Raw genomic sequence first — 18,015 nt, forward strand, 5'->3', positions numbered from 1 at the left:
GCGGCTTTTGATTCTAAAACATACATGCACACAACAAGTCCTTCAGTGTATCTATTATATAATGTCTTGCTCTAACATCTATCATAAACCAGTGAAAACAGCTCCAATTTTGGTGAAAGTTGTCAAGGTGTCATTAATTATTTCTCACAATTGTTCCTTTCATAGGTTCTTTATGAAGGTCAAGCCACAGTGTCCAAGTAATCTGTCTCAACCCAGAGTTCCCAGACATACATAAACAACTCAGAGTGGTGCAAACTACTTCAGACACCCTTCTAAGAGCTTCTTCCACATTTACCTTTCCCAGAAAGAAAAAGGCAAAGCTGAGGTACACAAAATGATTCCAGTTCTAGAGGGATTCCAACCATTTCTTTTGTTTTATATGTTAATGAACTTACAGACTTAATATTGCATGAGAAGGCTTTTGTATTGGGGGAGTGGGGTGCAGAGAGACACCTCATAGTGATAATTTAATGACTTGGAGAATGGTGCCCAGGTTTTTAGAACCCAAATATCTGGGTTTGATTTCCAACTCCATCATATAATAACCATACGACCTTGAACACGACACATCTCTGACCAAGCACCAGTGCTTTCTTCTCTATAATTGAGGTCAAAAGTGACACCCATCTTGTCTGCTTCAGAGGGTTCTCATAATTACAAAATGAGACATACCTTGTGAACTATAGAACTTAAGTATAAACCAAAGACCCCTAGGGGCCTCCTCACTGACGGAGATATAAATATGTTGATTTAAGGCAAGAGCCTGAATTTCAATTCTCTACGCTCCACCTAGGGTTCCTCTCCTCAGTTACCCCTTCTGGGATGCGCTGGTGGTGATAGGAGTGGATGTCTACCGTACAAACAGACCTAAGGCCTGCCATTTGACAGCCTTCCTCTTCTCCTTTGCTTTTCTCTGCTCCACTGACCTGTCACTTTACCATCCACAAGTCCCAATCGACACTACGGACAACATTCTCTGGACAAATAACTTCCTCTAGAACACCAGCCTCAAGGCCCAGCCATCAGGGAAACTATTTCCACTCTTGGGCCTTGGTATTTAAAAAAAAAAAAAAAAGACACAAAAAAAGAGCCATTTTGCCAAGCAGTTCCTTAAAGGGGTCAGCAAGCTTTACCACTAATGGGCCAGATGATAAATACTTTAGCCTTCAAAGGCCTAAATATTGTCCCTGTAGCACATTCTCTTTTTCTTTCTTTACAGTGTTTTAAAATTTTGGAAACAATTCTTAGCCCTTAGTCCTTACAAAAAACAGGCCACAGCTTGTATTTGTCCCAAGGGCTAGAGTTTGCCAACTCCCACTTTATGCCACGGCCTTCATTTATACCATAACATACTTGTGCGTGTGTGTATGCGTGTGTGTGTGCGCTAGCGCACGCGCGTGAGCACACGCACGCGTGGAGGGGCCTGGTCTTGGTAAGGGGAGTTGAGGGGAAGCTAGTTAGGTCAGAGAACGTACCTGGAACTAGTGCCCCTCAAACACACAGACCCTGTCACTCAGTCTGCTCCTCTCTGGCACATTTCTTCACTCAGGGCTTCTCTCAGAGACTCGTCACTTCCCTCTAACCAACCTCTTCTGAGAGGTCAGTACATGTCTGAACTCCAAAAGTGAGCCAGGCTCAAGTTCTTACACTGAGGGCTCCTGCGCTGGAGGTAAGTCAGGCACATAGCTTCCATGTCCCAAACATTCTATGACAGTTAGAAGCCACTCTGCCCACAGCACACGGGAGATTGTGGTGAGTCACCCGTGACACAATCCAGTCAGTAAAGATACATCTCTGAGCCACCCAGGATGTTTTACACCATTATTAGTTGCTATACTCATTATCAAAAAAGGAGGAGGAGGCAGGGAGGGGAAGGGTCTAGAGAGGAGGAGAGAGAAAAGGAGAGGAGTCAGTAGGAGGAAAGGAGGAGGAGAAGGAGAAGGCACTGTAGAATATTTGGTCTGGATGTCACTATCACAAAATTATCTTCACCTGGCGTTCATATCCCATTTATCAAATAGTCCTGTAATTAAAAAAAAAAAGCAAGATCCCCACTATTTATGGTTTATAAAGGAGAGGGAGATCTGGTCTTCCTTTTAATGTTTTCCCCTCTTAATAGAAAACTTAACTTTGTTTCTTCTTGATTTTCCCATATATACCGAAAGTCAAGGCCTCTATGAGCTTAAAGGGTGCCCAACCGCAAATTAGTAAATGGTGCCCTTTTACAGCCCCCGTACAGGTGAGAAGACGGTGCCCCTCCTGCTCTGTGTCTCTGTGCAATTCAGCTAGCTGAAGGTGCCTGTGCTGGGGAGGACTGGGGGGGGGGGAGTCACCCCTTCACCTGGTAGATCCAGTTGTGTCCAAGGATGCACATGTTGGTGAGCAGAGCCAAGATGGATTCTCTTCCCAACTCCTGTCTTTTGCCAAGCTGCCCAATAACACATGGAGGCCCTGACTTGGGTCTTGAGTCCATGTCTACAGGCCAGGTGAATCTAGTGCATTCTGTGCACCTACTGGTAGTACGCTGACACAGAGGTTAGTGATAATATTTATGGTGCAGGTGGTGGTGGTCCCGACAAAACTTGTCAGCCAGAGATTCTTTGCTCATTATCACTTAAGAAGGGCTGATTTTGAGAGCCACAAAGATAATTCCGGTCAGGTGGCCCACAGTATTGGTCCTATAGTTATAGGAGGAGGGTGACTAACAGTCCAGGAAGATGTGCAGCTCAGAGAAAAAAAATGTTTACAAGGTTGTTTTACATAGTACCTGGAGGCAGGCTGCTGAAGTGGAGAATGGATGTTTGCTCCCTGCAAGGAGTGCTGAGGCACCAAGAGGTCTAAGCTAAACGATGACTTTCTTCAGTAGTGGGAAGGAAGGTTTGTGAAGCTTGTTTGAGATGGGTAGAAGAGGTAAGTAAGGAACTGATAAGCCAGAGGGCGAGGGATGAGGCTTCAGTCGTCCGAAGAGGAAAGAACAGAAGGTGGTAGGGATATGCGAGGTAGAGAAAATCTGAAGCTGCCTGGGAGCTGCCCAGCAGAGCCCAGCGACAGATGGGAAGGGGAGATGAAAAGGTCATGGCAGAGTCGAGGATGACTGGAGTTCCCTGCCTAAGGAAAGGGCTGATGGCTGTGTTCAGGTTGCCAAGACAACAAGCCTAAATGGCAGCCAGGGAGGCTGGAGTCTCTCTCTGGGACTCTCCTACTCTTGGTTATGAAGTACAGAACTGATCTTCCACTTAAAAGTACAATATGCTACTCTGTTGTGTCAGGGGTGTTTATCAGCTGAAATGACTCACCTCCCCATTGTACCAGAAGGCTGCAGGTTGCAATCATGTTTCATAAACACATGTTTTTCAGCACTGTTAATGGAAACAAACATCTGCAACACTTAATCCAAGCCCATTCATGGGAAAGAGAAATAAATAAAAATCTTCTAACCTTTAGCATTATGTGTAATTTCTTTAAACACAGAACTTTACAGCAGAGATCTACCTTTTCGGTAGAGAATGAACTACATATATTTCTCTGGAAACTAAAGATACTACATATACATTTGAAAACATATATTTCTTCAAAGTATTAATTTTTAAAGCGGCCAAAATTGCTAACAACCAGGGAAAGTACCGATTTATAAATTATATCCTCGGCATATAGTATACATTGTGAATTTGCATGCATATTAAATGCAAATAACCAGAACAGCATAACATTAAGGCTTTAAATTTATTTGTGCAAAAGACAGTAAATTCTAACATTAAAATTCTTCCAAAGAAATATTAACTCCCCAAGTCCCATGTGATTGTCATGCAGTCAGCAGAGCAATTTCATTGCAGAGCTTGAGAAGTCAATAACCTGTAACACTATGCCCACCCCACTCACCAGGCAGAGCAGACAGGGCCATCTGGCATCACGTAGGACAGAATAAAGGTGCTCGAGTACTGCCCAGCTTTTCAAACAACATTTTTAAAATAGTTCAACAGACAGACGTACTACTAAAACTGCCACCATAGAATCACTAAGGGAATCTTTCTCCAGTGTAAAGATTTCAAATTGAAGAAGTGGGACAAAATAATGCTGACTCTGCTCTTTCACTATAGTAAAAATGAGGAAATTTGTCATGGCAAAATTTCATGCATCTACTTGGTAGGCTATGGTGCCCAGTTATATGGTCCAACACAAGTACAGATGTTGCTATACAAGGCATTTTGTAGATGGAATTAATATTATCCATCAATCAACTTTAGGGAAAGGAGATTACCTTGCATAGTATGAGTGGGCTTCGTGTAATCAGGTGAAGGCTTTAGGAGCAAAAACTAAGGTTCCAGGAAGAATTCTACCTGAAGACTATAATAGAAATTCTGACTAAGTGTCCAGCCTTTCAACTTGCCCTATAGATTCCAGGTTCAAGGCTACAACATCAACTCCTGCCTGTTGTCGTGCCCTCTGAGTTTCAGACTTGCCAGCTCCCACCAAGTATATGTCAATTCCTTAAAGTAAATCTCTCCATACATCCCATACATACAAATACACACATGTATGTGCACGAATCTACTGATTCTGTTTCTCTGGAAAAGCCCGACTCGTAAAAGATTCAAAAGGATTTCCAGGGTAGAACTAACAAAGTATATAGTATTGTAAACAATCCCAGTGGGTAGGTAAGTGTTGGTTGATCTTAATTACGATGGATAAGTTAATGTATTCTCTTTTAACATTTTTTAAATTGAGATATAATTGACATATTAGTTTCAAGTAAACATAATCATTCAATATGTGTATATATTGTGAAATGGTCACAATAAGTCTAGTTAATTACAATTTTTTTCTTACGAAGAGAACTTTTAAGATCTCCTTGCTTAGCAGCTTTCAAATATACAATGCAGTATTGTTAATAGTCACCATTCTATACTTTGCCTCCCAGGACTTATTTATAAGTGGAAATTTGTACCTTTTGACCACCTTCACCCATCTTTTTAAACAGCTCCACCCCTGTGGACTGCAGGCATTTCTTGAAAATTTCCTGATACCCATTTAAAGAATTTTCATGGTTCAGTCAAAGAAGAATAAAGGTGAATTGTATCTGTAAAAGAGTGGGGGCTCATGAAAATCTCTCTGGCAGTTGAACATCTGCTCATCTATGCCAGTTTGGAGGCTTGCCTTGCTATATTTTTATTGTGAATTCTCTGTGGATGCTCTGTCTTGGGGGATGAAACTGTCCCTTTATTTATGACCTAAGAGCTCGATTCATACTGTCGGCTCTAATGAAGCAAATATTTATTTCAAGTTTAGATCAAACAATTTCACGGGTTTCCTGCCACCCAGACCAGTCCTTCTCTGGCTTCTTTTCTCCCTTGGCCTTCCCACAAAGCTGCTCGCAACGTTTGCTTCCAAGCCTCTGCTCTTCCCTTCTCCTCTCTGTGACATGGAATGCTTATCCACACAGCCACATGCAATTACTGTGCATGCACAAAGATCCGCGGGCCTGTGTTCATTCCCTTCTCTGACCGCTAACCCTCAGCACACTCCTTTATTTACTGCTGCCTATAGGATCTCCTGGGAGCTGGTGGAATGAGGGGAAGGGTCAGAGCACATCCAAATGAGAACTGATCAACTTAACAGATTCCCATCTTTTGTAATCCGTTTCATTTCCACTGTTCCAGGACTTGCAGGCTCAAAAGAGAACTGACACATTCCAGAAGGCATTTGGACATTTCTTCTGGATACCCTACCTTTTTTTTTTTTTTTCTGGACCTAGAGGGATGGGAGGAGTCTTTCAAGGCAGCCACTTAGCCTTGACTGAAAGTTATCTATAACTTCTCTTTCTCTTCTGTCTTCTCTATGGATCATGTCAACAAGTCCAAACTCTTCTCCTTTTTCCTTCTTCAGCTGCTATCCTTCTTATCGTGCACCACGCTTCTTACTCCTCTTCTGAGTTATTTTACAACCCACAGCAAGAATCATCTTCCCCAAATGTCATTTTGATCACGTCACTTGTTGCCAAGTGTTCCAAATGTCTCTTTTGAAAGTAAATTTCAACCCCAGATTTAAAAGTCCACCAGCTGACTTTCTTTCCCCAACTCTCCTCCTTCCCAGCTGTGCCCTGCCCCCTTGACTTAGACCTGTCTTCTGCTGCAGCCTCTGCAAAGAGGCTGGCCCCTCCACAAAGTAGGGCCAACCCTTCTCCCCCACTACACCTCCTTGTGATATGCTACTGCTCTCCTTTGAATCTCCACTCAGAACAGATTCCTCTGCTCATTTTTCACGGGGAAAATTCAAGAGCTGTCGGGTTTCTTTGATTCCACATCCCAAATAACTAGCTCACCACGGTTTTCCAACAATTGATTCAGATCATAAGGCCTGGACTCACATCTAGCTCACACTCAGGAAATCCCATGGCAAAACGTTGCTAACTACCTGAATAATCACTCTCTTGACTTCACCAGAAAACACTCCTATTTTTACCACTCTCATAATGAAGTCTCAAATGAGTAAACTCCCCCAAATGTAACCTTTCCTCTTGGCAAATTCTCTTAAACATATAAACCTACCCGCACAAGTATTATTAGGCATGCATATCAGAATATATTTCCCATTGTGCTTTATTCACATGTTACATATGGGCATGGATATATTTTTGGAAAATTGTTTTTTTAAATATTTAATAGCCATTAAATAGGTAAAATAACACTCTGCTCCTTATGGAGCAGTGAGAAGTCATTCTAGCACTTTTTGCAAGTATTTGCAATTGTAATCAGTAATGTGGGCAGAAAGAATGCCAATGTTTTTCAATCATCACTGGTAAAAATGTAAATTTCTAAAAATTAAGACTCTAAAGTTCACCTGAATTAATCTACTGCTAATGCAAGCTGGGACTATTTCCTAGGATTTTGAGTGGCTTAACATCATCAAGACATGTCACAAGCTTCATCCCAATTATTCAGCACACACCATGCCTTATTCTGAACCTCTCAGAAGATGAAACAGGGAGAGGCAATGAGAGTGTCTGAAGAACAAAAGGAAAAATGAAGCACAGAGACCTCAGGCTAAAAGTATAAAACCCTTGAGAGGGTTTTAAGGACATATTAGATGTCTAAAAAATGAGAATAAATCAGCAGGCCCATTAACTGAGCAGCGAATTAAAGCGCCATTGTTTCCAATTTCAGCCTTGAATATGGAGGGCGCCAAATGGACTGCACTCTCCATCCCCTCTGCATTAGGAAGGGGAGCTCTCCGCTATGTATTCTCAAGTGCCTTTCTTCTTTTCCAGCTAATTTAGTGAAAGAGTGGCTATCCATTTCCTAACTCTTCTTCTAAAACATTAATGCTAACTTCCCCAGGAGCATGTTAAAGGGACAGCAGGAAAACAATTCACTGAAGATTCAAAACACAAGTTATATTCCCCCTTAATTTCAACTTCTCTTTCTTTTATTAAAAACATGAAGTTTGCTGTCTTCAGATGTACTGTCTTTTCCCTGATCTTAATTTTTGAGACAAAATGATATATGCTGATATATACAGCATACAGATAACCCACAAACTGAGTAGCTTTTGAATTTAAATGCATACCATATTCCACAACTGTATATGTTTCATTGTCTCATCTCATGAAAACAGAGTTGAACGCAGTTCTCCTCAGCACCTCGATATGACAAAAGGTCTGGAAGTTCTAATAGGTACACAGGACAGACTTTTTTTAAGTTAGTTTGTATTTATACCAATTTATTAATAACACCGTTTCAACTGTTAAGTCATACTAGGTGCAGAGGTTAACTGCTTTCAGCTCTCTAAGTAATTCTTGTGGGCTCTGCTTCCACATCTGGAAGTCAGGAATTTCCAATTGGTAGCAGGTCTTGACACACTGCTGTGCTACAAATGGGTTCCAGGTCTGCCACTAGGTACTGACATGCCTCAGCCCCAGGGCACCAGGTGGGGTCTGGGTAACTGGTACCTGTGGACAGGTGACAACTGGCCATCAGCTTTACCAGAGTTCAAAGGCACAGTGCTCCCTGCTCAACTGAGAGACATTAAACATGTCCATGGAACCCCACTTCAAGAGGCTGCTGCAAAAGGTACCCCTCCCCTTCATAGAGAAGTTGCCCATGAAGATGCTGAAAGAGTCTGGAAAAGGGACCCAGTGGGCAAAGCTACATCCGTCAACTCCCCAAATTCCCTCCTCCTTAAGGGTTTCAGCCGCTTCTTTCCATGGGGGGCTGATGTGCACTTTCACTGGCAACCAAGCCACCAATGGGACATCTGCTGTAACAATAAACATATATTTTACCAAGTAGAGATTCATCATTATTGCTTTCTTCAGATGGGGAATATCAGAGTACTGCACTTCTATAGTTTAAAAAAAAAGTATTAAAGCTACTGACTTTAAAATTTTTAATTTTTGTAAACTTCGGAATAGTGGTGAAATTGTTTGAAATTTTCTAAGTCGCTACTTTTACAGTATCAGACAGTAACTAAGAAGAATCTAGATAATCACTGAAATCTTGATAAAGACGTGTATTTAGCTTTCTCAGGCATATAAGATAAGCAATATTTAAAACATAATGTTCATGAAAGTAAGATCAGGTTTCTCATTGGAAAATCTGAAAAGATTCTATCTGGAAGTTCCTTATCCATACAGTGTTGTCTGAATGGATGTTCTAAGCTTGTTGCATTATTAAGTAACTAGTTTCTGTGTGTGCTATAATGAGGCAAAACTGATTTAAATAACATGTTTGTGGTACTCCTTCTTGGGTTTCCCATTTTAGGTACTACCTATTGGTTTACCAGTGAGGAAGATGAGGGTAACTGTTCTTTCATACACATATACATGCCCCATGTTCCCATCCTCCCAGATTTCTACCATAATTTTGATTACCTTTAATATCAATTCTTATATCATTATTGCCATGGAGATACTATTAGGTAGCTGAATTATGTAATATGCTATGATAACATTTCCTTTTCTTCTTAATTTTTGTCTTTCCTGGAGATAATCACTGTTAGATTTAATTTGGACTAGTTTCCTATATACTTTTCATGAGGTTATCCCCAACTCCTCCCCTAGACTTCCAACTCTCCTCTCCACACACACACAGCAGATGTCTTACTGTGTTACTCCACACACCAGTTTCTCCACCTTGAAGAAGTCTCTCCTGAACCCCTCTACCTATCCCAAAATTATATTTGAGGATCACTAGTCCTGCCGCACTCCTGGCTCATGTGTTGGTCCTGTCTCTAGGATCCTGGGTCTTTTTATTGGCTTACCCTGTCATTTACTCCTATCTTTGGTTGTGAGAAAAATTTGAGAGAGAGAGAGAGAGAGAGAGAGAGAGAGAGAGAGAGAGAATGCATGCTGGGGAGGGGCAGAGGGAGAGGGGGAGAGAATGTTAAGTAGGCTCCATGCTGAGCACAAACCCAGCAACCCAGCGAGGGACTCAGTCTCACAACTATGAGATCATGACCAGAGCTGAAATCAAGAGTCAGGTTGCCCTGGTTGTAGGAAATCTTGTTAAATTATTTCTATGGTGGTTTTCTGTCCTCTGTTTTCTATAATCTCTCAATCTGGTGTTATTATTTTTTAGACACTGGACCTCATGGAGCAATCCTATACATTTTCTATCTTTTTGTATTATTTTCTATTCTTTTTACTCCACATTATAGGAAATTTGCTTAACTTGGTCTTCTGACCCTTATAAATTCTATTCTGTTTCATGGTTTTAATACTAAACTTTATCTCTCTAAAGATACAGATGATTTTTTAAGATTTCTTCTTCTTGCAAAGGTTCTATGTTCTCCAAGATGCTTTTTTTAATGTTTACATGTTTTAGTTTCTATCTCTTATAATACTTTTCTTAAATATATGATGATCCTTGGCTGTGTGCTGATATTTAGAGGTGGGGAACTAGAAAATCAACAGTAAGGTTGGGAGGATGGGTTGTTGATTTGGGATTTATTTTTGGGTCATTCTAGTTAAGCCTCTTCTTTGGGGGAACGCTTGATGTCAGTGTCCTTCAGTTTTATTTTTAGTTTACAAACCCAAGTTTCAATTGGAGTCTCCTTCAGGTAGGCTATCATCTTGGCTGCCCTCAGGCTAAGGGGCACAGAGAAGCTAGCTGCAGTGGTTCTCGGGATATGGTAAGTCAACACAGTTTCCCTGATTTCAAGACTACATAATTTCACTTTTAACTTTTCCTGATATCTGCTAATCCAGAAACCTATTTTATCATTTCTACATTAAAAAAGAAAAAACAGAAAACAACTCCATTTCTCTGTTGGAGGGGAAGAGGGACAGATCTAAACTTTCAGCTGAACACTCCTAATGAAGAATCCCTATCTTCGCTCTCATTTTCAGAGGGTTCTTGTTGCTGAAAATTCCTGAGCTTTTGCAGATTTCATTGGTGTAAACTGGGCTACTTCTTCTCTTCTCCTCTGCCAGATTAAAATTCTGCTTTCTCAGGCCTGCTCTATATGCTAACACTCATCCATCTGTATCCCAGATTCCCAAATGCTGTGGCTGTTGCCTCATTTCTTTGTTCTTATAGGTGTGTGCCTTAAAAAAAAAAAAAATCCCTTAGAAGTCATCCTACTGGAGTTTCAGGAGGGGCCAGGAACTAAAAAACATACTCATCTTTAACCTGAAAACTATCAGCCACTCTTCATTTTTTTCACACTGAAATGGGCACTACTCAATTTTTCTTCACCGTTAAGACAGTAAGATTCAATGTTCAAGAGGAGAAGGAGGTAGGAAAAATAGCAACTGGGGTGTAGGTGAGACTGAATTTGATAACTGCCCGGTCTTATAAACTAATGCATCTCATTGTTCTAACAATGTATGGGCACCAAGGGAAATAAAAGTATGATCCTATTTCAGAGCAGCCTGTAAAAATTATCAAACGGTTAACTATTAAAGAGGTCCTTGAATTGATAATTAGCTAAAAAGAGAGTATTCAGAGGGAAAAACTGCCAGGCAGAAGAGTGGAATAGCAAGAGTCACACCCAATGGAGGAAAAAGGGCTAAGACGAAGCTTTGAAAAATAAACGTTATAAACATTTCTTCTGTGGAGTTTTCATAATGTGTATTAGATATAAAGTGATCAATTGATTGAAGAATAAGATTTATTTTCACAGACTAAGGCTGCTGGCATAAGGAAAAAACAAGCTCTTCCGCTTACAATACAGCAGCTTTACGTCTTTTTTTTTCACCATAGTGGGTCATAAAGATTTGAAATATTTTTTTTTAAATACCAGTTTAGTGCACTGCACACTTGTGAAAAGAGATATAGTAAAACATTGTATTTTTTTCACTGACGTTCTGGTTTTGAAGTTACAGACTTATACAGATTGAAAACACCATTACTATTGAAATAACTGCAGGAAAAAGAACTTTGTGGCCGTGCGCCAGCAACTCTGTAGTCTCTAACGCCATTTATCCCATTGAAATCATTGTGTTCATAACAGGTTTCGGTAATTCACAGTTTTAAGGAATATAACTATTGCCCAAGGCAGAATTGACTCTTAATTGGATGTATATAGCTACGAGATGAAGGACTCCAAGGAGATATTGCCCATGTTCAAAAATAAAAACAAAACTGTCCTCCCCATCGGATCCCGGTAGGAGGCAGTGGGAAGGGAAGTGTGGATGTGAGGTGCAGAAGTCTGAGTGAGGAATGAACTTGCAGTCACTGAACAGAGAGTAACTTCATCAAAACGATGTGTTAAAAAATGTAAACTGCCAGGGCACGATGGGGCAGAAAGTCTGGCCACAGAAAATAATTCAGACCCTAAGGCAGGCAGAGATCTCCCATCACAGGAGGCTGGTCTGGATGCCTTGATAGTAGAAATGAGACAGAACTCCCTTCAGAGACCTAGGAAACTGAGGAATATAAATTTACAGTACTGCAGATAGAGTCAGGCAAAAGGAATAGACTACATTACTACTAACAAAAGGGCTTACACTGAAGTTGTTTTTAAACTAAATCCATGGTATCCTTTGGGTTTTAATTCAAGAAACATTTACTGAGTATCTACTATGTGCAAGGCATGTAGTCTTGTCCCATCATGTATTTCATTATAAGCCAAATGTGAAAAAAATCAATTTATCGATTTTGCAGACTGACTGATGTTCTTCTGTAAGAACAACAGATTGATTTTTTTTATAGACACCAATACTAATTCTTCCATTATGTCCTTCTCTTTCCGTGCACATGGTCCAATCGACTTTAGGGCCAACTCAATACAAAGAGCAGAAGAAAGGCATTAAGAGAACAAGGTCCATTAGGCCCAATATTGCTCCAATTATTTTAATTCCATTATTCCTGTTCATATTACTTCTTTAATCAATATCTCCTTTCAGTTATTCATGTTTACCCTTTTCAAAATCACAGGTAATAGGATTATGGTCTTTTGAGCTCAGTGGCAACAGACATTCATAAATATATTTCTGAATATGTGATTGTCTCCAGATCTGCAACTGCAGAGTCTTAAATTGAATCAGGTCTTCCAGAGGCCATCTCATATAAAGATACAGAGCATCTTAATGCAATATAGGTGCTTTTACCTGTTAGGTCATTTGTCATTCACTGTCAAGATCACTCACATATGGCTTAATGGCTTTCTAAGTTTCTTCTTCCCATGTCTGAGCCCTAGGGTAAACTAGTTTTTAGAATGTATCTCTTTTCTATATTCCTGCTTTTAGTTGAATGGAATCCTTCTGCCTTCCACTGACAGTTATTCTGCCCTGCAAGAGCTTCATCTGGTCATCACATTAAGCACTGCCTCTTCCATACAACAATTAACCAATTCCCCAGCTCCACCTCTGTAAGAGCCTTACAAATTAAAAGAACTCTGTTTCCCTCCATTCTTTTAACAAACAATCAATGTGGTGCCTGCTCTATGCAAGAAGTTGCTCTTTTGGCATAGACAGGGTATGTAATAGACAGGTGGCCCTTCCCTGAACCATGCAGTGGTCCTGTGAATGTGTTATAAATAACATGAGGGACATAAAGAAGCATATGAAATTGTGATGTGAAGAGTCCCTCAAAAGTTCCCCTAGGGTTCAGAGGGGGTAAAATTGCATATGAGTGGAGAAAATTTTCATACAAAGGATATGAATCTGAGTGAGATCGTGGAGGATGGGTGGATTTTGAAAAGGGAAGCTTGGAAGAAAAAGGGACAAACTGTGTGTGCAAATCAATGCAGCAAATCTAGCTGGGGTCAACGCTTTTCAAAGTAAATAAAAGAGAAAAATGGCTGAGATCCTCAAATGACCAGTTAGGAAGGCTGTACTTCCTTTGGGAAGCAATGAGACCAGGGAGGAGCTGGGCAGGAGGTAAGCACTTCTTAACATGAGGTCAGCCTCATCACCACTTGCACAATCAACTGAAGGCAATTGCAACTTGCACCCATGAGATAGGAAGGCAGGCTCAGCAACATGTTAAGGGGACCTTCTAGATGTGATTCCTGCCTCCCTATCTAGCCTCACATCCTCTTTCCCACATCATGCTCCATGAACACCCAAATGTCAAGGAGCACAAACTTGGCCCTGCACAGCTCTGTGCTAAGCCACCTGCCCTCTGTCTCCTTTGAAATGGTTTCTCACCACCACACTAGTCCATCTGGCAATGTTCTAATGCTTTCAACCTCCACCCAAATGCCAATTTCTCCAAAGAGTATTTCTGGACTGGCCCAAGTCAAATCAGTTGCTCCTCTTCCCATGTGTAAGGTACATTATTTACCATAGAGCTCCATCAGAGCAACAAGTTTTGCAGAATAATCTCCTAACTAATGATAATACCCTTGACGTTATCGCCAGAGCAATTTTTGACACATGTACAAAGGATAACAAATGAAAGAATGAATGAATGGTTGAATGACAAGAAAGAAAGAAAGAAAGAAAGAAAGAAAGAAAGAAAGAAAGAAAGAAAGAAAGAAAGAAAGAGAAAGAAAGAAAGAAAGAAAGAAAGAAAGAAAGAAAGAAAGAAAGAAAGGCCTGGATGAAAAGGAAAAGGAAAGGAAAAATATTAAAGAATTGTAGAAACCTGATAGAGCTTCATGATGAGTAAATGTAGGGTAGGCAAAACAAGGAGCAGAACGCCAAGCTTCCAAGTTCTCTGCCAGGACCACAATGCCACTCTTCATTGCTTATGCATTAGCAGCGTAAAAACACTGAACATAAACTCATGGATTTAAAAGAAACAAAGAAGGAGCGATCAGGAGATAGAGGCAGAGAAGAACCCAGATAGGACAAACACTAAGATTCCTATTTTAAATTACTCATGTGCAAATATTTTCTGTGGAAGTTTGATAGAGTCTTGATTCAAAGTATAGTTTCTTTAAATAGAATATTTCCCATGTATCATAAAAAATACTGTAATCTCAGAGGTATAAAAAGGTACCACATTAATTATTAACTAAAAGACAAAGGAAATCATTTCCCCTTTTAAAAATTAGAGTTTAACAATGAATATATTCTTATCAATTCCATAAAACTCTTATATGTGAATTTTCAGAAATCTAAGATTAGTGAAAGTGGAAAATGTAAAATGGAAATGGGGAAAAGACTAAGCAACAGTAAATTCATTCTTAGTTTTCAAGGCACTTAAGGTTTTATTTCTCATTTATTTTCTCTTTAATAGTAGAGAAGTATTAGGCACACATAAAATGACCTAACTATTAAAATAGGATTTATTAGAATGTTCTAACTGTAGTAGTGCATACTTTAGAGTACACAGCAAGATATTTAAGGACAGTTTAATGACCAAAATGCAATTGCTCACTGAACTCTACACATTATTGCCAAAGTGATGTGGGGAACAAAGGCAAAAGAAAAAAAAAATTAAATTTCCTTACAACTTAATTGACAAGTCCTTGAGATAGGCAGAGTGACCTTCCTCTAGGAACTCAACTGCCTTGCTACTAACACTTTGCTAAGAGCAAAAGGCAAACTTAGCTTAACATTGTCACTACCTTCAGGACCCTGTAAGTCTTCTTTAACATGTAAAAATTCCTTTGGAAAGTTCCTTTATCTCTACCCCCAAGATATACGTTAGCAATCACCCTCCATGCATATGACCCCTTGATATATATCTGAAGGGTCTCATGAGTAAGATTTTATTAGAGAGTAATAATTGAACTTTTCCTAACAATAACTAGCCCCCTCAAGGTCCTGGAAACTTTGCTTCCAAATTTCCTTAGAGACTTATGCTATCCCTAAGCCCCTCCCAACTTCAGAGCATGTAATCAACCACTCCTCACAACCCCAGTGCAGCTCTCTTTGCACACGATTCCTTTAATAAAACCACTTTTTGCACCAAAGACATCTCAAGAACTGTTTCTTGACTATTTGCTCGGAACCCCTCCATTTCCACATCAAAAGGGATACTCCATCACCACTCTGACTTAATCACTGTGTGACAATATAAATTAGTTGTTTTAATTTTTTAGTGAGCTCTATGCCCAATGTGGGACTCAAACTCACGACCACAAGATCAAGAGTCGCAAGACAACTGAGCCTGACAGTTGTCTTAATTTTAATGAAGCCCTGCGGAAACTCATGGTAAGCTATAGAGGCCTCTAATCAAAGATAGTAGGCTCTTAAACAAAATAGAAAAGCAAAGTAAGCAGCGTATGCACCAGGATGAAGTTATACATCCGTATATAGCATGTGGTGGAACTGTGCCTTCATGGATCACACACACTGAAAATATTTGTCATTTGATTTACCAATTTTCTTCAGGCTCATGTCGGCGTGAAAAATGGTAAAATGCATTTTTATTTTTATTTTCATTTTCATTTTCTACTGCCTGTCATCATCTTATAAATCCATGCTGTCTAGACCAGTGCTACCACTTGGCCATGGGACAGGCTGCGAAACCCACCCCCAGGGACATGAAAGCACCCAAGGGACTGGGAAGATTGTAAGTAAATTACTCCAACCCACCTACTGTGCAGGCTTCAGGGAAGGTCAGGGCCTGAGGCACTCAATCATTCCTGGACCTTGGCCTGCCAACAAGTAACACTAACCCAGGGTCTGAGAGGAATTCACAAGCTCCTAAAGCCATTTACTTCACCCCCAGGAGGAAATCCCTCACTAGCCTTTGACTTCTCTCAGCAGGAGGCTTCCTTTGGGTATAAAAAGTAATCCTTTCCTGGAAGTAAGGTAGACATGGCCAGAAAGCTCTTCCCTTGCAGGAAAAGGGGGCTTTCTAAATAAACATCTCTAAAGAATGGGTCATTTAAGTGATACCTGAAGACCAGGATCCTCATATTTGATCAACACTCAAATCTAAATACTCAAAAAAGAACTTCTAATAATTTTGAGCTAAAGAGGCAGAGAGAGGGGCAGATGACACAGTAAGAGCAGATGTGTCTCAAGATGGCCTTTACGGAGGAGTGCTGGGGAACATAGCGTCACATTTCATACGTGCAAGGCCACATGGCTGTGAAGGAAGAATAGCCCGCCTGAGTATGATTTAAATGGTATTGAATTAGCAGGAAAGATTATCTTGACGTACTGATAGAGGCGGAATGTAAATAGGCAGTGCAGCCTGAAATGAGAAAGCATGACTTGCTCACAAAGAGGGCTCTATTTTATAAAAACTGTCTTGCTATCGCTTTTAAAGGAAAAATCTCAATGCGTTCGTGATGTTTAACTTGGACTGTCCTAAAAGAACGCATTCACTGAGGCCAAGGGTCAGCAAAATACCTGTCCACCTCTGATCCCTGCACGTTATTTTTTAACTTAAATTTGACCAGGGCCATAATAGGCTTTGTCCTTCACTCACTCAACCAATATTAAGCAACAGGTGGTGTGCTAGTTTTTTTAAGGGATGCCAAAATAAATGGAGTCTGTACCCCTTTGATAGTGTGATATGATAGATTTTGAAATGTGTACCCCCAAACGACAAAACCATATTGAAGTCCTTATCTCTCATGCACGTAAATGTGACCTGATTTAGAAGTAGAGTCTTTTAAGATGGGCAGGTTATGATGAAGTCATTAAAGCAGTCCCTAATCCAGTATGAAAGGTATCCTTATAAAAAGGGGAAATCTGAACAAGCAATAGACATACGTAGAAGGAAGACAATGTGAACACACAGGGAGATGGATGGCCATCTATACACCAAAAACCCTTGAAGTTGCCAGAAGCTAGGGGACAGGCATGGAAGAGATTCTCCCTCACAGCTCTTAGAAGAAACCAACCTCCCTGAGGCCTTGATTTTATACTTCTGGCTTCCAGAACTGTAAGATTATGTGTCTGTTGTTTAAGCCACCGAGTTTATGGTATTTTGTTAGTTTCAACCAGAGGTAACTAATATAAATTGGGTCACAAAAGAATGGAGGCCAATGAAAAAACTGCCAGTCAACAGAACTCTCCGTGTGGGTCTTTCTACAGATATTTTGACTCAGTTAAAGGGGCAGGTGCAGTCACTGGGTCAAAGATCGCCACCTTCTATAGCAGTTCCATAAAGGCCATCAAAGGAAAAGATGATTTATATCCTATATAAAGGCTGACCCAATGGGAACTCTTTAATCCTCTAAAAAAGATGATTAGAAAGAAACAGAAGCAATAAAGGTTAATGGAAAATTAATCTTGGTGACCTATTTGGGCAAATCAAAGTTGTGGGACATGCATTTATTTAAAAGGGAAATGCAAAGAATATTTAGAACGCCAACTCTAGATAAGAAAGGGGACAGAGATAAGACTTTAATTAGAAGAGTTTCAATATTCACATATTTACATAAATATTGAAAAGATAAAAGCCTTCTGATAGGGTAATAAAGATGAACAATAGTAATAATTCAATGTTGACTCTGTAGAAAATGGAAAGAGATTTCGAGTGACTAGTCCTGTTTCCCCATAGGCTGTTTACAGAGGCCCTGTTTTAGGTACTTTGTAGATGTTCCCCCAATTCATGTAAGCTCACTGAGCTCACCCAGAACAGGCCCTCTGCACCCCAGGCATACATGAGTAAAACACGTAAGAGAATGACGCCGATGGTATAATTAAGCGAAATCACCCTTCCT

General features: G+C 40.2%; 1 protein-coding gene across 7 annotated transcripts in view; it reads right to left on the reverse strand.

Moving 5' to 3' along the window:
* Window positions 1–18,015, reverse strand: part of ENOX1 (ecto-NOX disulfide-thiol exchanger 1) — a 545,438-nt gene that overhangs the window by 418,398 nt on the left and 109,025 nt on the right. For 2 of the 7 annotated variants that reach the window (XM_039251544.1, XM_039251539.1), the window contains exon 1: window positions 1,476–1,691. The exons of the other annotated variants lie outside the window; for them this stretch is intronic. The gene's annotated coding sequence lies outside the window, so the exon portion shown is untranslated. Of the gene's footprint in view, window positions 1–1,475; window positions 1,692–18,015 lie in introns of those variants that run through there. 7 annotated transcript variants of the gene reach the window in all.

Source organism: Hyaena hyaena, unplaced genomic scaffold, assembly GCF_003009895.1.
Source record: "Hyaena hyaena isolate Hyena2069 unplaced genomic scaffold, ASM300989v1 scaffold_394, whole genome shotgun sequence".
In the NCBI taxonomy this organism is placed as follows: Eukaryota; Metazoa; Chordata; class Mammalia; order Carnivora; family Hyaenidae; genus Hyaena; species Hyaena hyaena.